At 43.1% G+C, this 21422-nt stretch overlaps 1 protein-coding gene across 1 annotated transcript in view; it reads right to left on the reverse strand.

Moving 5' to 3' along the window:
• znf438 (zinc finger protein 438) overlaps positions 1-21422 on the reverse strand; it is a 41418-nt gene that overhangs the window by 12057 nt on the left and 7939 nt on the right. Inside the window, 1 exon segment of the mRNA XM_034126759.1 lies at positions 3770-3866. The gene's annotated coding sequence lies outside the window, so the exon portion shown is untranslated.

A 21422-nucleotide genomic window follows, 5' to 3' on the forward strand; every position in this document is an offset into this window, starting at 1 on the left:
GAAGTAAAGACCTCTGCCTTTAGATGTGATTACACAAAAAAAAAAACAGTTTGAACATTCTCTTAAAGCATAATAAAACCTTAAAACTGGAATGGTCATCAAAAATGCTTGAAATTGGACATAAAACACATAAAGTAGGACATGGGGCTTTAATTACGAAGCGTCAACACAACAGGTAAACACTGCACACAACACTTATTTGATATATCTTGCCCTTATTTAATCAGATAACATCTAAAGAAATCAAAGATGTTACATCCAGTGCAGAAGCAAACAACCTGACCTGTCCATTTCTATCCAACACCCTTCTTTCTTTCTTGCTACTTCCCTGATTTATTAATCTGCTCTTCCATCCCTACTGAGAGACATGCAGTGTGATAAACATATACTCACAAGTAAACCTTCAAAACTCCCAAGATAAGGACTGCAAATATTTTTTGTTCATGTACACCCTGTCGAGGAAAAGTGATGCCACCGCAACCTCGACTGGGACACTAAGATAACACCTGCGTTCCCGGTCCCACCTTAATGATCACTCAACGCAATGGGAGAACTTTAATGGGGGCCCTGGAAGGAAGGAAGCTGCCAGCTTGCTAATTTTAGGCACTCTGCATCTCAGATGAAACGCTGGAAAAGGCAGAGAGGAGGCGTGGAGAGGCGGGAAAGTTCTCTGTCTCTCACTTTCTCGACTTTCTGCCTCGTGTCTTTCTAACTATCATTACCCCCTGCATCCGTTACGAGAGAGTCTCATAGCTCTTTGATTCTCTGAATCATCTCTCCCTCTCTTCCTGTTCGCAGGCCTTCCTCCCTCTCTTGCTCTTCACTGGCTTTCTCCGTCTCTTTCTCTCCTTTTCCCGACTCGCTCTTTCATTCTCACCTCCCTTCCCTTCTGCCGGTACCTGAGTAAATAAACAGTGTTGTGTGGGATGCTAATTAGAGCAGGTTCAGGGACGTGACGAGCCCAGAGACAGATAAACAGCAAGGTGGGGAGGAGAAGAGATGAGATGCAGGGGGTGGGGGTGGAGGTAACCCACCCCAAGGGCAACACAACACAGACACAAACACATCAGCTTAGCGGTGAAGGACAGACAAGAGTGGTTTTGGCTTTCAACCCAAGTTAGGGCGGCTTTGAAGCGAAGGGTAGAGAACTTTGAAGGGGTTGCGATGGAGTGAAGGGCACTAGAAGCGATAAAGGGGCACGTGATGGAGCTTCAGCCACGATGAGGGGAAGAGGGAAAGTCGTGCGAACTTCCTTAATGACGGCTGCTCCTGGTAAGAGATCAAAAGAATATGCAGATGATCCCAACGGTTTCTTCTCCTGTTGAGGTGAGCCTGGGCTTCTAAAAGCAGGTCAATGTGAGGCAGCTTGTTCTTATTTAACATAAGCTGGCCTTTCCGGGGGGAATAAGCTGCTGGATATGCAGGTGAGAAGGTAATGTTACAAAGGAGAGGTGAACACAAACAACTGCTGACACTTGGGGGTAGCTTGTTGTAACTCTACACTGTCAAAGCAAAAATAGAACTTCTATTGAGATCAGTTGCACCTCAATGCTTTTATCTTGAAGTAAATCATGAGCTACACCTTATGTGACATAACAGAAGTGCAGACATGAGACTTGGAATATCCTTTGCTGACTTGAAACTTGAAGCTGCCCTCAAAGACTTGACCTAGACTTGCTCCAAAAGACTTGATGACAGATCAAATACAATCCAGGTCCATTTAATAGACCCCAATAACTTGTAGTGGTTGTACATATGAGTGTGCAGCAGCTAATGATACTCACCAAGTCTGGGCAAAATACACACAATCTTCTATCTTAATGTAGTTATTTTCATATATAACTGTATACTGTGTGGCAGTGGACTAGTGCGTTGGTGTTCGGATCAGGGGAGCACAGGTTCAAACCCCACTGCAGTCAGCATGTCGATCTTCACCCCAAATTGCTCCTGTGGGGATTGTCCACAGGATTGATTATGTAAGTCGCTTTGGATAAAAGCGTCTAACAAGTAACATGTAATGTATACCGAGACAAAATATAGCATGTTTTCTTGAAATTCCAAAAACTGTATATGAAACAACCACATCATAAAGCCACAGTCTTATCTGTGAATTAAATACAGAACAAATAAAAAGTAATACATATTTTCTCATTGAATTTATAGTTGAAGTGCTAATGAATAGTTTCAAGGTAACTGTAAGAATTGTTTTAATAAACATAATTTTATACGTTTGATGCTATCTTGAAATTATATTTATAATGAAAGCAGATTTTCAAAGAAATTTCAGTTTGAAAGTGCTTGTAATTATTCGAAATGTAGACAAAGTACATTTGTATCACAACATCTCAAAATATGACTTCCTCTTGAAAAAAATAAATTGAAAGACAATTCAATTATCAAATTCAATTAAAGCCATAATACTCATAGACAGGTTATGTAGTAACACTGTCCTAAGAATGATGTGAACAATCTTGGTTCCATGTCCCCCTGACTTACAAGCCAATGTTTCATTCTACACACTCCCCTCCTTTGTAATCACTATAGTTGCACACTTTAAACTCATGGAACTGTGAAACAATTACTGTTATTTATAATCATCTGCATTCTAATTATTATTTCGGCAGATCTTCAGTACCCCGAGCTGCTCCAGCGGAGTGGCTCAGTGGCCAACAGTGCTTCGCTTGTATAAACAGCTCCCAGGGGTGACTGTGTGTTTAGCTGTGAATGTAAAACAGGGCTTTACTGAGAAACAGCATGCTAGCTCTATCACCTTTTTCTACCTTAACCAAGTCCTCAGAATCGAGTTTGTTTTCAATCTTTCAAAGAAATTCTCATTTGGTGAATCCTTCATTTCGGCCTGTCTCCGTCTTTGTCTAGATGCCTAGAATTGAGCATCTGCTAAGGTGTCTTTGTGGGGTTATTAAAACCGTAGGAAATGCAGCCTGGCAGGATCAAAGCCAGCTTTGGACCGTAATGATCACTGATGCTGCTGTTAAATTAACCAGAGCTGAGCGCTGTTCAGTCTAATGGGAGGTGATCTCGCACCGCTGGGAGAGAAGGTGAAGAGGGGCAGTGGACCCGGAACAAGAGAGGAAAATGTATACCTTAGCAAGAGACAACATTAACAGATTGTGTAAACACCGTCCTTTAAATGTTACTCTGAGATGTTTCATGATTAAAAGACATCTTCTGATCCCAGATTATGGCCAGATTGGTAATGACAGGTGCAGGGGGAAACCTTGCCGTTACAAAGTCTTGCGTAAAGCTTTTAATCTCACATTAAATCCAGCGCAAACACTGATGGAGAGACAGAGAGTGGAAGGTAGAGAGGATCACGATATATATCTAAGAGATTGCGAAGGAGAGGGGAAATGGAGGGAAATGTGATGGCTGGATAGATGAGCTATTTTTATAATGAGGTCAGTGTGAGCTGTGGGATTTCATTCTCTTGGGAAAGACACACACACATACACGCACACACACACACACGCACACAAGGGAACTGTGTCCTGCTGAGTGGGACTGCCTCCGTCTACAGGAGGAATAAGAAGAGGAATATGAGAAGGATGAGGACACTAGGCGAGAACAGACAAATCCAGATGTCAGAGAGAGGATTTAAAGGATTTTGATCATAGCCTGATTTTGTCTGAGCTGTTTTATTTTCTCCCTCTTTGTCTTGCATCCTGTAAATAGTGCAAACATCATGACAGAAAACAGTGCTACTATGAGCACCCCATTGTATCCCGATATCAAAACAAGAAGTGTTTACCGATTGGATGATCCTCCTTCCTCAGCTGCTCCCTCGCTCCTTCTCTTTCTGGGTGGTGCCCGGGTAATGGTCCTGTCCCCCCCTCTCCACACTCCCCCTGTAAAAACAATTATCATTTAAAATAAGTAGTAGAACATAGATGAAAAGGGCAACTCTTATGTTCATTTCAAAACATATTTAAAAAAAACCTTATTCTTTCCGAGTAAGACAAATCATAATGTCACTTTTCATTAGTGGTGTTGTAACTAGGGCCCGCCCCCGTCATTTTAGTTTTTAGATTTAGCAACAACAATGCATAAGTATATCTGAATCCAACAATTAGAAGCTGCTGCTTTAAACAAACAAAACACAGTACACACATATTTTTCTCTGGTTGTATACACATTAATCTAGACTGATATCAATTATTTAGGGCCAAAATGATTTGCTGAAAGCTATAGGGGCGGGCACATTGAGACATGTCTCGGTGAAATATACAATTATTAAATAAAAACATATTTCTTAAAATGATTTCAAAATTGATAGGTTAATAAATGTTTGAATAATTTATACAATAATTGAATAATTTATTGGTTTTTGTATATATTAAACTTAGTATGATAAAGTTAATGATATTATATTATTTAATAATTTATCAGTTTATATGATTTAGCGTCTAGTCAATTTTGACCAATATGGGGGTCACTAAACTAGCACAAAAAACATGCTTTGTAATTATTTCTTCCAGGCATACGTCAGAGCAGTATTCCATACATTCCTGGAATCATTTTGAAATGGGTGAAGGGTCTCATGTGATCTGTCTGCATCAAGGTATAAAGAGTAACATGGTGCGACGACAGAGTACATACAGCAGGGACAAGATTTGCACACTAGCGCAGCTCTGCATGGCCTGTTTAACAAGCACATACACACACAACTTACAAAGTCTATCATGCTCCCCCTAGCTCTCTCTAAATGCCTGTCGCTTTGGCCCTCCATTAAGCCGAGCGAAGCGTTCATTTAGCCAGTGTCTTGGCAGTTTGGGACCCGGGCTGCCCACTCAGTCAGATCCAGCCGTATTAAATAAATAAGGAGCGCTCTTCTGTGTAAATTATTCATTTAACACGCCTTATCCTCTTCCAACAACCTTGTTAGAGCAACTCAGGAGTGGAGAGGGGGCGAGTGCGGGGGGCAAAGCGGGGGGAAGCAGAGGGGAAGAGGCAGACACCGTGGCTCATGTGCGACTCAGCAGAACCTGTGGTGCATCTCTAAGCTCTCTGGGCGTTCAGTGGTAGGGGGCCTAATTCGCCCTGACACCTCCTTTGTTTCAGGCAGAAAGGAGCTGCATACACACAGCTACTCATTTGCCCACATGTACACACACTTGAGCACACACTGACATGCACAAACTTGGAGAGAAGGAGCACAAGAAAGGGATTTTTAGTGCATATTCATAGAATAATCATTCTAGTTGTCTGGATGAATTATTGAGAAATGGGAGGCCGGGACACGCCATGCTGGAAAGCAGGAGCTTTTCTTTGTGCTGCCTGAACTCAAATCAGACAACACAGCAAGTCATCCACCCTAAACAAGCGGATTCTAATGAGCAGGGATGGGGACACATAGAAAAATGCTTATCATGAGGAAAACAACTGTTCTGGATATTAACCTTGAGGACAAAAACACAGAGCACTTAAAGTTTGTATAATAACGTATTCCATGCTCCTGGGATGTAACTGTATTATTTTCCTATCTCTATTATTCATGGAACGGCGAAGAAAACATTTATTCAAGGTGAATTAGGGTGTACAATCATTTAAATTATTCTGAAGTTATGCACACAACTTCCATTTAAATATTAAAGATCACATTAAGGGCAAGCTGAGCAATGCGTTACTTTCAACCAAGCAAAGTGAGAAACCAAACTGCATTATAATACCCTAATTCCTAATTGAAAACTATGATGGTGCTTAAGTATTAAGCTTCAAAGTCCAGAATGGAAATGGAGGAATTAAATTGACTTTTGATTGACACACATTGCACCAAACACACATCTTGGTATAGGGAGCAGTGTTTATTAGGGCAACTATTGTACATACATTGACTGGGTAGCAATGGGGGGTTCTGGTGTCTTGATCAAGGGCACCTCGGCAGGTGGCAAAAGGGAATTGGTCGCAATCCAGGTATCAGTCTACACGCCGTATTTAGATTATTGTGGGACTAGAAGTCAAGTCCCTACAGACTGAGATACTGCCGGGGAATTAAAGGAAAACTATCCACTATAAGTTAAAAGAGTTAAAGGTCACCTATTATGCAAAATCCACTTTTTCATGTCTTTTATACATAAACATGTGTCCCCTCTGTGTAAAGAGACTCTGAAAGCTTCATAAAAAATATTCTCTCTCACCTTTTGTCCTGATCCATTTATATAAAAACCTGTCTGAAAATGAGCTGATCAGATTTTGGCCACGTTGTGATGTCATAATGTTTTTTGGGGTTGTGTAACCATTAGCCGATAACCAACCAAGGTAACCCCCGCCCACCTTATCACCTGAATCTCCTCCTAAAGCACCATTGGTTTTTTTAATAGGGGATCTTTAACATGATTTACCTCCAACTTCTCCTTTGTTAACTCATTACAGTGAAGGTATATTGTAAGGAAAGGGCATTTATACTTAAAAGTCCATGGCTCTGACCGCCAACCGAAACGTTCCAATACCAAACAAGTACCAAAACAAAGCTGAATATGAGTGGGAACTCAAACGGTTATTTTGTAGATTTCCCAGGATCAACCTATCACAAACAGAACCTGCTAGCTTTCTCTCTTTCTTTCTCTCTCCAAGTCTGACTCCAGTGTTTCACCCCAGAGCGGGAGGTTGTTATGTCAACTCTGACAGTGCTCATTACCAGCCTCCACGCTCTGAATTGGAGTTAACAGGCTTTGGCCCAAGCAGAGGCTAGCTAGACTCGACTGGTACAATGGGATCAGTGTGTGTGTGTGTTGGTGTGTTGGTGTGTTGGTATGTGCGTGTGTGTGCACATGTGCTGAGAGTTAATCGCAAAACGCTCCTTCATTTCCAAATCACACCCGAGGCCACTGTACATTACGAAGCACTGATACAAAATGTACAATGACATCTACTGCTTATTTTCATTTTCCCCTCGCAAACTCCTCCGTATGAGGGCGGATCACAGCATCCTGCTGTCAAAAAGCTTCTGTTTGAGTTTGTGCATGTGCCACTGTGCGCTGTTTCATCACATTTCTCAGTGGGATTAGCTCCAAGGGTTCGCACGTTGGACAATTCAGTGGTTTAAATGATGAAACACAAATACCTTTACAACCATGTACTAGGTAATCCTCATGATGCAATTTGATTTTGCATATGCTGGGACATCTCTATGTCAAAAAACATCTCATTAACTAACTAACTTGCATGTTTATATTTACTGTTTGCAGATAAATCACAGGGTAATTTTTTAAGAATTTGAAAAGCCTTCTGCAATACCTATAATATCTCTTAAAGTGGACCTATCATGCTATATTTGAATAATATAGTGTAGGACCATACCTATATAAGGCATATTTATACTTTTTTTTTTTCAAAATACCAAACAGATCATGCATTTTAGCCATGCCTCATTTCGCTCAATTTGAAAAATGTTAGCTCTGTTTTTGCAAGGGCTGATTCTGTGAGAACAGCACCATCTACAGGCCTGGCATATGTACTACAGCGTCTCCAGCGCTTTCGAACGGCAATGGCCGTGGCTGTCTCCTCCTGATTGGTGGAGTTGGCCCAATAGCCGTAGCGCCACTGTCCTGACGTCAGGACAGTGTTCAAATCTGGATCAGTTTTTATCAGATCCGTTGCAGCCCCTTTTTTAGAGATTTGGGTATGGAGGAAAATAGAGAGGGTTGTGTTTTCTGACACTTGGTGAGTTCCCTGGAACACCGGGGACACATATTCATGTATAAAAGACGTACAAAAGTGCATTTTGCATGATAGGTCCCCTTTAAGTAATCATGGCACGAATGATGTTATCATCTAGAATTCTAGATAATCGCAAACTTAAGGCAGTCAAGTTTAAATGTTATCTACTACTGGAGTGTTTGATGAGTCCTCCCACGGAGTGAAGTTTAATTGATGTATGAACGCTTTTTTTTTGACAGTTTAACATTCTCAACCCTAAAAAGTTTCACTCACATAGATATTACTCACTTTTGCCTTCCCCTGCAATATTTAAGACGAGGGATGGGGAATTCAAAATGTCTTCATATGTCGGTTTCAGTATTAGCAGTCACATAAAGCGGTTATAAAAGTATCAGGTATATGTTTATGACGTGATGGTATCCCCCCCGCCTCTTCGAGTCCAGTAACCACAAAGCAATGTCAATGATTACACTTGTGATTAAAGCTTTCCACTTCAAACAGGCCTGATGTTTACACAGGCCCTGATAAGGCGGATGGGATATAAAGAGCAGGTAGAGCTCTGGGCTTGCGTCGGTGTGCATGCGAGCTTGTTTGTTTGCCTAGATGGGAGGATGAATGTCATTACGCCCAGGCTCTGTGGACATACAATCATAATGACACATAGAATTCCATCTGCATATTACAGCTGCTTCTACCTCATGCTCCTCCTCCACCTACGTAAGCCTATATAAACCACATTGTGTTGCTTTACATTCACATGAGTGAAGTTTCAAGGCAGAGGTGGCGGCGATGGATTTCATTCCTGAAAGCTTAGGCCTACTGGAAAAAATATTACCAAAACATTTTTAAGTCCAACTGCCAGGTCAGTGTTTTGATGTACAGAATCTTTCTAATGTCTAGCAACCATATGGCTTTGGGCATGGCAAAAGTCCCTTTAAATTACTTTCTTAACAAGCTGTTTTTTCCATATATTTTGTTATTTCTAAGCAGACTAAGAAGGACAAAAGTGTGAGGTGTCCCACAGCTGCAGCACTGCAACCTAAATTAGCCCGGACCACATGAAAAGCTGTCGTCTCTATTCCAGGCCGGGGCGGGAAAATTACAGCCCTGCTCGCTCTACTCTAGCATTAAACCTCAATTAGTGCACAACTACACCGATGATGTCAGCACCTAGGGACCCAAGAGCCCTGAAAATAAGGGGTGCTTTGCTTTATAGCAAGAAGATGCATGAAACCAAACCACCTCAAACTTTCAGGTCCTCTCTGATCAGCTCAGTAGTGAAAACAAGTTGTTTATTCTATCGAGCTGGCAAGCAATAAGGAGATGTTGGACTGGAAAAACAAAAGCACAAAACCTGTGGACAGGTTTGGCTAAGTTTACCAAGAATTTTAATCCGTAGTCGTGACTAGAGTTTTCCCAGGAGACAAGAGGTCAGTAAGGTAGGACAAGAAAAACTCTCATTTGACCTCCAGTGACCTGGCAGGAGACATAGAAGGGAGAGGAGGTGGAGTGGTCTGGCTCCTGTCCAAACACTGAAAGAGTGTTTCCACTGCCTAAACCTTAGAAAACCAGTTTTATTATACAACATATTTACATAATCAAAGGCCTCAGGAAGTTTTGGTAGACATTGAGGTAAGCCTTGTGTCCCCAGGTGACAGTCATGCCGTGAGACTCGTCCCTATCTTCAAGGACAGAGGGCAAAGCGATCCCAAGTCCTCCGTCCCAGGAAGCGGTTCGATCCGGGAGAAGGTGCTAGTGAGGTTAAATTCACCAGCCATTTTTCATTCTGGGCCTTTTCCCAGCTAACAGAGGTTGTGGCACAACGCCACAAAAAAAAAGCGCTGGAGAAGATCATCCCATAGTGGCCAACTGTTCGAAGTTGAATTCCCTGAATAAACTCGGGCCCAACAATGTGGGCCTACCTAGACTGTAGGACGCAGCAAAAGGTTTAAGCATGACTGGTTAATATGCTGACATCGCATATCGTCCTGAGCTGTGAGCTAGTGGCGAAGTCCATAGGGACCGGAAGGTCCCCAGTTTAACCCCAAAGACCCAGTGCTACCGAGGTGTCACTGAGCAAGGCACCGTTCCCTACACTGCTCCCCGGGCACTGTACATAATGGCAGCCCACTGCTCCTAACACTAGGATGGGTCAAATGCAGAATGTAAATGTCCCCTCTGTGGGACGATTAAGGGTATATACACAAATGATAATATTATATACAAAAATTGCAATGTTGATGCTGCAACAATATATTGTGTAGCCCTAACATTCAGAATTTGAGTGCATAATGTTTCTTGTCCCGAAAAACTGTCAGTAGTGTTACCGTGTTACCAGTTCTCAGCATTTACTTAAAGGGGACCTATCATGCAAAATGCACTTTTGTACGTCTTTTACACATGAATATGTGTCCCCGGTGTTCCAGGGAACTCACCAAGTGTCAGAAAACACAACCCTCTCTATTTTCCTCCATACCCAAATCTCTAAAAAAGGGGCTGCAACGGATCTGATAAAAACGGATCCAGATTTGAACACTGTCCTGACGTCAGGACAGTGGCGCTACGGCTATTGGGCCAACTCCACCAATCAGGAGGAGACAGCCACGGCCATTGCCGTTCGAAAGCGCTGGAGACGTGTAGTACATATGCCAGGCCTGTAGGTGGTGCTGTTCTCACAGAATCAGCCCTTGCAAAAACAGAGCTAAAAAAGTGCAAATTGAGCGAAATGAGGCATGGCTAAAATGCATGATCTGTTTGGTATTTTGAAAAAAAAAAAGTATAAATATGCCTTATATTATGGTCCTACACTATATTATTAAAATATAGCATGATAGGTCCACTTTAAATACAACGTCATCATAACCTCTTAATACTAAAGCTTAAACTAATAAAATAAGCCTCAGGTTTGAACCTGGATAATCCTTAAAAGGGGTCGTCGGTTTTCAAAAACAAGCTGGACACAGTGCTTCCTGATTGTTTTTTGTAATGTTGTCCCTTTTTACTGCAGGTCACTGTTACTTGATGTCGCACAAAAGGAAGGAGCGACTTCAACAGAGCTCAGCATGGGAACGCTCCCAGGCACCACCTTGTACCTTTCTCCTCTTTTAGCAGAGAGAGCCGTTCCCCACACGGTGTGAATTATGCATTGCGGCTCCCAGAAACTTTCTCACCAGTTGTTCAAGCAAGCTGCCCGAGGAGCACAAGTCCTCTTTGGTGTACCTCCACCTGAAGAGACGGATCGCTCTCACATCTTCAAAGAGAAGTCAATCACGCCATAGATTATTAGTACCACCCAGTGGGTTTACAAAACTTTTCCTTGGTCTCTCACAGGTGCAGAGAAAAGGGGATGGGGCCCACATTTCTCAGAAAGTGGAACAGATTTTTTTTTTTTTAGAGCCAAGCTCCGACAAAAACTTCAGGCAGGGGTGGGTGGGGGCGGCTTTGAGATCAAAAGCCTGCAAGTTCCTGGCGAGAGGACCCAATCAGCCGAGAGGGCCAAGGAGAGGAGGAGAGACAAGCGCTTCCCTTTTAAATTGATCCCACTGAGACCCTCAAGTTTCCCCTTGCAGGACTCGCAGAAAAGCGATAAAAATCTGGCCCTGTGGATCTGACGAGGAACTGGGAGGGGAGAAGGCAAAGAAGAAAGACTGTTTCAGGGGGAGAGGCACAGAAAGAACAGAGGAGAACCGTGGGGGGAGAGGAGCCAGTTGAGGTAGATCAAGGGGAGACGAGGGAGACAAGAGGGGTGGGCTGATTCTCCGAGGGTGCATCCAGGCATCGTTGTGTGCCAGCAGAGAGCCAGATCAGGGAGGACTAGTGCTATCAGCTATCAAACCTGTGTTACACGTCTGATGATGTTCTCACCCAATCAAACATCTTTATTCTGCCCAGGTCCTGGCAGCTGTAACGTTGGATGGTGTCTCGCTGGCCTGAGATCAGACTCTGGACGAGGCTGGTGTCGTTATCCACAGCATGTTAGAGCCTCAAAGGAACAAGCACTATCAGAGCAACCCAGAGATCCCCTCGGCCTGCCAGACACACCGCAGACCTGCCCGGGCACCCACAGGAGCGGACAAACACACACAATAAGGTGGTGTGTGTGCGCCCGATACAATTACATGGATGTATTTTGTGGTTTAATTTGTAACACCGGGGCTTCACATTAATCAGAGGAACATTCAACAACAAATTGACTTGTGCTGTCAAATGTCAAGACCAGAGAAGAGAAAAATAGCATATGCAAATTAGATGTATACATTATTTCACTTCAATCGAGTTTGCCTTACTACAAAGCTTTCTCATGACTTTTTAAAACAGGATTGAAACATTTGCATGACCTCAACATTTGATTTTCCTCTGGTCTGTTGATGTTGTTTGTATTCTCAGAACGTGCTAAAGGGGTAAACAGCCTAGATTCTATTACAGTTGAGTTGTGACAACACATTGTATGCAGGATCGTTGAAAAACATAATCTAGGCTAATTCAATTAGCAGAACATGTAGTGTGTTATTTTTTGTATATCTGCAAAGGGATTTCTTCGTGACAAGAATTTCTGAAAGTAATAATGATGTTTCCTTTGTAAAATACACTTTAATATGACATTAAAGTTTGGTTTTCCTCACGGCATTTATATGTTTCACAGTAAGAGTCATTGAAAGTCTAAATTGGGTAAGACTCTGTTCAAACATGTGAAGTCTGGGCAAGAAATTATTAGCATGCAGACCGAAAAGGAGCATGGCATAAAAAAGTAAAAGACAGCACATGGCCTGATGACATAGCATAGCAATGGGGTTTATTTTTCTGTTTACAACCAAGTACACCATGAATTTCTTTGAAGAGAGTCTGCATACAAGTGGGGGCCCTTAAGCTCAGGGTAGACTTGAAAAGAACAAGTCCATATGATGTGTCCTTTGACCATTTCAGGGGGGACAGCCAGGCTTCACAGAGGGGTGAGATGTGAGAATTGTAAATGTGAATGTCATATTGTCTGTTTTGGAAATGTTCAGTAATTAACGGAAACATCCAGCCTAATTTTGACTCCAGAAAGTTGTGAGGGAACTTCTAACAAGCAGTTCTGTTTGAGTTTTCTGTGCCACCGTTGCTTTGAAACTACAAAGACACACCATAACCCGGGGTTTTCTGAGAGAGATTGGGGACGCTGTGACGGGAGGATTTTTGCAGCGCATTTTACTTTGGACATTTAAAACAAACCATTCACCTATAGACATAGTCAGCAGAGTAGGTATGTGGGTGGTGAAATCAAAGAGAACTACTACATCAAAAACAGTACGCAGTGTTCCCACACACCTCAGAGTAAGAGACAAGGCGAGTGAAGAAAGAATAAAAAACATTCCTTTTTCTTCGCAGAACTTCAAAGGTGGAACTGGCAGGCATATCAACAGCATTTTAATCCTGCATTAAGATTCAAATAACTAGATATTAAGGTGAACAAAGAGTTTGATTATCAGATACTCTATGATTGTTGCAGGCTACAATTAGCCAACCTAGCTGTGATGGATAGTCAGCTCTGAGCATGAATAACTTACAGCCTCATAAATAAGCAGATCTCTACTAATATCATTATAGTAGGCCTAGGGCAGACACGCCCCCTTATCCCATGCACCAACTGCACCAAGCACCCTCCTCTCCCTGTGACAAACGCCATAAAATCACGCACATCAATATATTGACATTTCGTTCAGCTGACTCTCCAGACGGAGCCATTTATTTAACTAGCTGAATTGTAATTGGCAGGAGAGGCGAATTCAAACTTACGTGACCGGGACTCAGTTGCCACAGGTAACCTTTTTGGAGGGACTTAGTGTGGCAAATTGATTGCCGAGAGCGCAGACTCATCATGAGTGCTAATTTTCCCGAAGCAGCGCACGGCGGAGCGGGGAAATAAGAGGCTCTATTTATAACGGAGGGAAACAGGAGAGGGGGATTAGCTTGTCATTAGAATAAAGAGCGCAGAAGAAGAATCAATTTCAGGGTTTAAAAAGCTGACAAACACAGTTCACTTTTGCTTCCTCTAACTCCCTCTCTGCCTCTGGCTCTCAGCTCACCTTTTGACTAAAAGGCCTGCTACCAAACAGATATGGGGGTACGATTTGTAAAGAGGAAAGCTCATATTTAAACCTTCAAGATACTTTTTCCTATGGCAAGCCTAGTTATGGTCTATTCAACCACTCTAGTCTGAGTTTGGCAAACTTCTTACTAGTTTCTGATATAAATAGGTAATGCATTTGCACCTAATGGATTACAATAACCAATAGCTGATGCTTGGTATACTTGTCTCTTTGAATATTAGTCAATTAGGTTTTTTATAAAGCAGCCTCAAGAACCAAACAATGCCATAATGTGTGTATCCCGATAATCCTAGCAAGCCTGTCATCAACATAACTAAATCTGTGACATGATCCGCCTTGTTTCCAAATTTGAGCAACTCCATTCTGCACACGTCAGAGACAGCATTCATGTAGAGATGATCTCAGTTTATTAGGAATAAGAAACTTTAATGCTAAATATGGCTTGACAGCAGCAACAACTACTCTACCGAACATGTTTTGTGACTAACTTATATGAGAGAAAGGGAATGGTACAGCAGTAAACCAATTGTTACGAATTTGATTATCTCACTTGTTTTGAGCGGTTGATGATGGCTTTGTCATCAAAAGTGCGCTCCGATTCCTTCATTCCTTTCATCATTGGCAGTCCATCTGGTCTAACTACAGGTGTTAAACAAAGGAAACCGTGGTAAGAAAAAAAAGCTGGTTTCCCAGCATGCCTTTGGGAACAAGAACAGGAAGGAAGCTTGGGTTGATTATGAGACATAGAGGCAACCAAACCTTTTCATCCTACCATCCCCTCATCACAAAGCCCTCACCCCCTGACCCGGGCCATCATGTGCCCGGTGTTTAACCTGGGCAAGTCTCGGGGCAGGAACCACACAGGAAAAGGTGAAACTGGACACCAAGAGGAAAAAAATACTATAAAGTCAACTTTTCCACCAATGCTGCATTACAGCTAAGGCAAATTTAGCGTGGCAATGGGACTGGTGCTTTTCTCTTTTTCGTAGAGGCATAGGGAAGCTAAGCTGGCTGTAGGCAACAGCAGTGGAGGGATTTCTCATTCACAAGGGATTTCTCAAGAAGGCCTCAAGAGCCGGGATGAACCGAGGACACCCTCCCAATGTCGCAAAGACACTTCAAATTACTGACATCGTACCAGGAAAACATATTCAATTTAAAAAACACAGCAGACAGTAATACCGAACTCTCCAATTCAATCCTCTTATTGAACGTCTAATAGCATATGAAGAGGAAGGATATTGTGCTAATTTGTCTTGTCTGCGGAGTGCTATGACAGGCCCATTGATGCCGACATCTCTTTAACATGAGGTTAGTGGGTGTTTGGCCTCCCCTCCAGTCGTTTGTGAGCTGCAGAGCCTGGAAATGATTAGGCCTGGGAGGGCAATTAGCCTGAGCAACGCTGGGCTAAATATAGTCCGGCTTGGCCCAGCTCTGCTCCTGGGTCATATCCACACCGCAGCATCCATGCATGTTAGTTCAATCTGGATGCCGTTTGTTTTATGACTGATGTGAAGGTTTCACTGGCTCAGACGAGATAACATAACTCAGCTGTCGATCAGGTGTCTCGGGAGGGAAGGAAGTGTGTGGGAAGGAGTTGCGGAAGAAATAAATAAAGGGATGACGTTTGAAAGGGAAGCATGTTAACCTCGGTATCCAGAAAATATGAGTTGGTAGGGCATGTTCCTTAAGTTGACTGACTCATATTTATTTATTCCATCACACTTTGAAAAGGTCAACATGCTGTGCCCTGCTTTATCCAACCTTCATACCATGTGCAGCCATATTTCACAAGAAAAACTGACTCCAGCGAACCATGGTTGGGAAAATATGCTTTCCCACAGCCTTACGCTAACTAAACGGAATGCAAAGAAAGAATGCTTTCCCACCACACGGATCCCTGCCGCTCCAGTCCCCATATCTCCCACCCCCTGTGAAAGAAAAAAAAAGTGTGTGGAGATTTTATCCTTAAAAACAGGAGGTTCGCCCACTCGTTCACCTGGGACGGCTTTTGGACGGCGGAGGCAAGCTAGAAGGTTATAGGAGCCTGGGAATGTTTAACATCAAGAAAGCAATCAGAACATAGCCGGAGCTCTGGGAATTGGACAGGAAACATGGAGAGTAACCCCTTCCTGCCTGAGAGGAAAGAAAAGAGGAAGTGATTTGGGTTATGTGAATTTCAACTGTAACCTGAAAGGGGAGCCTGTTGGCATTTATAGGTATGCTCGATTTTTACAAATGCTAAATGTAGGCAGTTAACATCAAGACTTTTTAAGAGCCTGACAAGAAACAGTTTCACTTCTCTTGAAAGCAACACTTTAGGCTTTGTGAGCCTGATCTCTACCTACATCAGCGTTCAGAAAGGTAATGTGTGAAGACCCAGGGCTCCGACGATATACATGAAAAGCACTGGTAAAAAAAAAAGGGTAGTGGCCTCTAAACTCAACATGGACTGCGCTTGAATTTCTTGACCTAGTGTGTCTTTCTGCAGAGTATATAGACTGAGGTGAAACATAAGTGGAAATGTTCTGGCACTACACTGAGCTCAGCACAAATTGCACAAGACAGCTCAGGAAACAGGAGTTTGCTTTGTACCCTGAGCAGGGAACACTTATCAACCAGTAAGTCCAACTGTAAAAGGCCTATTCCTGCGCTGTCCTATGACCCAGCTGGGGAAAAGGAGTAACACACACAAACACATGTTGATAAAATTACCAACTTTTATTAAACGTAATAGTTAGCTTATTTAGCTTCCTGGAAAAGTCGCAACGGCACTGTCACTATCAGCAAAGTTACATTAGGCCTGTACGTATCACATAATGACAATCCATCCAAACAATGATGACATTTTAGGATCAGGGTTAGTCCTGGGGACCATTAATTTCTAAACAATATTCCATGCCTGTCTATTTTGCTCAACATGGTCAACATGTTGGTCAATAATGGACACCTTTGACATGCTGTTGGCGGAGAAAAGGTCAGAGGATCATAAGGATTCATCATCTGGGGACCATGAATGTCTGAGAATGTATCATGTTATGTCATGGTAATCCATCCAATGGATGTCAACAGGGGCAGTACCGGTCCTTCGTAATGGTCTCACTGATTGATGTAGCAAGTAAAAGAAGTGACTGAAGACAAAATGTGGTGTCTTTGGGAAAGTCAAACACCGGCGGACACATTGACTGTTGACAGGCACTTCCTGAATGCCATGAAGCATTCTACTCAAGAAGCAGTTCAGTTGAAGGATGCAGCATTTAAAAAAAGCCAACACAGTAGATGAACCATCTACTGAAAAATCCCACTTTTCTTAATCCCAGCCATAAACCGCATTCACTTTGCGCCCACTATATGAAATTCTCTGTAAGCCTTAACATTATGGCCATACCCATAGATATCCTTGCAGCAGCAGAATAAATGTAATACACATCCATCATGAAGAGAGGTTACTCTGGCAGTGTGCAGTGATGATAAAACTGTGGACGTGCTAAGTGCCCTGTTTATAAACTGTTTGTTAATGTGTCATTTGCCACAAGAGGAATGAGATAACAATATGGTGTGGCCGTGGAAAGATCGAAGTGTGTCCTTGGAGTGACATTATTTATTGAAATAAATTCACTCGAGCTGAAATATGTATAGCGAATGCATTATGAACAGTGCTTCTGATGGAGCAGAGAGGGCTTTAACTCACCGTAACACTGGCTTGCTCTTTTCAACAGATGTCCCTTGTGTGACACACGGCGAGGATAATAGAGAGGAAAGGGTCTGAACGCTTTAATTTACCTTTTCCCTGAATGGAAGGGATTTCCTTTTGATGGCCTATTTGAATGTATAGACAATTTAGAGGCCTTCTCCGAGCAGAGATTCGGATCTTAATTACTTCGTTAATTAGCTGTGATTCAAAGGGAGAAGCCTTGCCCTATCCACGGTCCCTCTGCATTGCTGAGGGGGCTCCTCAGAAGCCTTCACATCCTCGCTCCCATTTTAGAGCAACAATCCTGCACTTGTGACACTGATTTGCAAGTCTGCCTTTGCTGAAGGTGGGATTTTTTTTCCTCAAATGTCAGCAAACCCCATAGAGCTGCGGCTCTCTAATTCTAGGGCCTGAGGAAAGCGGTGCAGATCAGGCCTCCCCCCCCCCACCCCCAGTCGGCTGTAGACTTAGATCACACGGATGCATTCCACAGATTTATGTTTATCGTTTTCCAATGAAAGAGGGACAGCCGGTGCAACATCCTGCATGCTCCCTTCACTGTGTGATAAATATGGCTACCTCGCTCCGGGTGCCTCGACTTGGGCGGATCGATGGAGCATTTAGCTAATCACAAAAGGAAAGCCACAGTAGGAAGAATAAAAAGGATTGTCATAAGCAGTAGGCGTTGAGTGAGCCTCTGGACATAGAATGATGCTTTTCATTTGTGCGTACTGCTTCCTCCAACACTGCCTCACAGGAAGTAACCGCTCATCAACGTGGATCAAGCTTTTTTCTTGTACTCCGTCCTGATTACACGCTACCTACGGCAGTTGCTCTCTTGAACAGGCAGTGCAGAACTTGAGCACAAGTAGGTGTTTTGGCATGCAGCACGCTAGCTTGAGAGAACAGCAGGCTGACAGAAAGGAAAGGTAAGGTCCAGCTGAGGCAGCTGCTTGTTATTACACCCACAACCCCCCCCCACACACACACACCCACCCACCCTCTGGCAGGAAATAAGCAATCATTTAGTACTGACAGGTACATGCTGAACCATTGCTATCTCTACTCTGAAACCAACCAAATAATGGATTACAGCAGTTTAGTATTAACCTTAAGCCTCTCAAATATATTTGCCAATGTTAGTCTGTTAGTATGGAGCTCCATACCTTTCAGAGTGTGAGTGGTTATTTAGGATAAAACATGAAGTAATATGGGTGTTGGGCGTACATCAACTTGATATGTGAAAGCGATTTTTTTTGCACGCACTAGCACTTACACTTACAGTACTTTGCACTAGCAAAGATATCCGATGTACAAACTATGTCTCTTTGTGTGTACTGTACTAAGACGGAACAGAAAACATAACGGCAAACACAAAAAAAGAATCTCTCCTCAAACATGTGAGGTGCTTTTCTTGCTTGTGAAAGGCAGTAATTTAGAGGTCTCCGGTGAGCAGTAGAGGGCTTAGCGTGTCCAACTGCATCTGGAGTGTAGCTGCAGACCTGCCTTAATGCACTGCCAGGTCACCGTTACTGTGTGAAAATAGCAATACAAGGCCAGTGTGGATGCTTGTAGCTTTGGGCAAATAAACAAGGTGGCGGACCAAAGAAAATCCACTATTTTCTTACTGCCACTGCCCTGAGTGCTTGAACCACTGTGTTCAGCCAGGACCCCCAGTGGTAAGATATTTATCTATACCCGAGTCCTATAAAAGAACGTCAGAGTGCAGCCATAAATAAAAAGACATGTTTCTGTGGAAAACTGTTGAACTGTGAAAGAAGAAGCATTGAAAGTACATTGAACGGCCGATGCTGACACGATTTAGGGGTAGTAGCATAATAGTAATGTGATTGGTGAGGTCATTCTAGGGTTCAGACAGCCAACAGTACACTGTAACGGAGCAACGGAATGTCTACCTGCTTTGCTACAATACTAGTGAGGGCCATAAAACATTTAACTGTGTTTTTCCTCCAACCAAGGTTCAAACATATCTAGTATTTTGATATGACTTACTAATGTTTGAAGATACCAGTTGGAGTACTTCCAAGTACACATCTTGTATACATATCATACCAAAGAAAAAGGCTATATATGAAATGTTCAGTGCATCTCTTTCCAAAAAGAATGTTAGGCTTATGATAATCCACAAAACTAGTTGTGTTGAAACACAATCATTTTAGGTACCTCGGTATGAAAACTGAATATGAGTTTTTTTACCCCTAAAACCATGGCAAATCACATCTAAACTAGGCAGACATATGGCATTACTTTGGGGAAGAGTAATGTTATATTTTTTTTTATACTTTGAACAGCTGTACAAGACTGCTGTGGAATTACAACAGGTTGACCTCTGACCCCCACCCTGCCTGGTGTATGCACGCTGTATTTACAAGGCTTATGTTTACTCTGCTGAGGTGCTCCTGAACATCCCATAAATGTGCCGAGATATACGACTTAAGTTCCATACAAACATACGTTTTTATTTACCTCAAGTGTGATTAACGCTGTCGCACAAAATGAGAAAAAAAACAAAAAAACAACCCCTATCTTAAGTAATAATAGTTTCACAGAAAAAACATTACAGACTAACTGTAGATGGAGGGAATGTGAGCCTAATATTAGCAGACTCTGTTCTGGGCGAAGGAATGTCCTCCCTTACCCTTAATAGCTGTGTAGCCTTGGCCTAAATGTATTATTATTTCCGATGATGTAAATCTAATCTAACATTAGCATGGCAAATGAGACTGTGCCGGGACACTGCGGAATAAAATAGCCAAATACAGACAGGAGTAAACATGCAGTCGGCTCTGTTGTTCAGTCTGTGACGTGACAGTCCTACAGACCCTGGAGCTCAGGAGCATTTCTCCCTTTACAAACAGCTCTGCTCTCCAGCCCCAGATGTCTCATTACTGTAAAACAAGCGGGGAGATGAGCGACGTACAAGCCACTGGCCCAAAACGCTGCCTCCCTTTCAATTAGGGAGGATTAGCCCAGCCTGAGCAGGCCTTCCTGTGATGCGATATGTTGCCTTGGATCGCACAGGACAGCCATATGTTGGACCTAAATAAATTACTGAGAGCTTGGCAGGAGCAGAGAGGGAGTTATGGCTCCACAAAAGGCTTAATAGGAGGAGGATGCTGAGGCCTCTATAAAAGTTGACACCCTATGAAAGGGCATGGGCAGAGACACAGGTATACACCTTCCCTCACTGACGCTCGTAAATTAGACCTATAGGATCCCACAATTCCTCAATAGATTTACTCAGCGTGCATTAATCAAGCGATAAAGCCAAGTCAGTGAAATTTCTGCAGTGTCATGCTTTGGCTAAGCCACCTGTACTGATCCCATCCAGTCCAACGTAGTGTAGGATACGGCATAGTGAGGGCCCTCGTACCACTGCCTGCATCACTCACTTTTATGGGAATAGGGCGGCGTGGGGTTTAACAAGAGGTTTTACTCGTCAAGGGAACCGACATTACATAACCATAAAACGATGAGGTCCACAAATCAACAGTGGACTTGTGACGCATGCTAGGGATGGGCTGGTTGTGTACTGGCAGTAAATACTCTTGTGTTTGTGGGTGTAAGGGTAGAAACAACAACAAAACGATTTATAATACAAACCATAGGGAGAAAAGCAGCATGAAATTGAATCTACAGCTCTAAATCTGCAGCTCCAAACCACTCGCTCCTCTGCATAATTTTCCAGGGAGTCTGTGCCATAGCTGGAGAGACTCCACTGACCAGGGGCGTCTGTGGTTGAACTGAGCTACTCCGCAGGTCCGGAGAGGAAGGCAGCGAGCAGGCAGGCTCCGCTACGGCTGACATGGAGCACCCTCGCAGGGGGAACGACTGAGTAATGGCAGGGTAACTCGATCCAGGGCTGGGAGGGAGTGGGAGCAACCCTGACGCCAAAATCATAGCTGTGGGATGGAGAGAGGGAGACACACAAATGTGTTTGC

The sequence above is a fragment of the Trematomus bernacchii genome, unplaced genomic scaffold (assembly GCF_902827165.1).
Source record: "Trematomus bernacchii unplaced genomic scaffold, fTreBer1.1, whole genome shotgun sequence".
Lineage (NCBI taxonomy): Eukaryota > Metazoa > Chordata > Actinopteri > Perciformes > Nototheniidae > Trematomus > Trematomus bernacchii.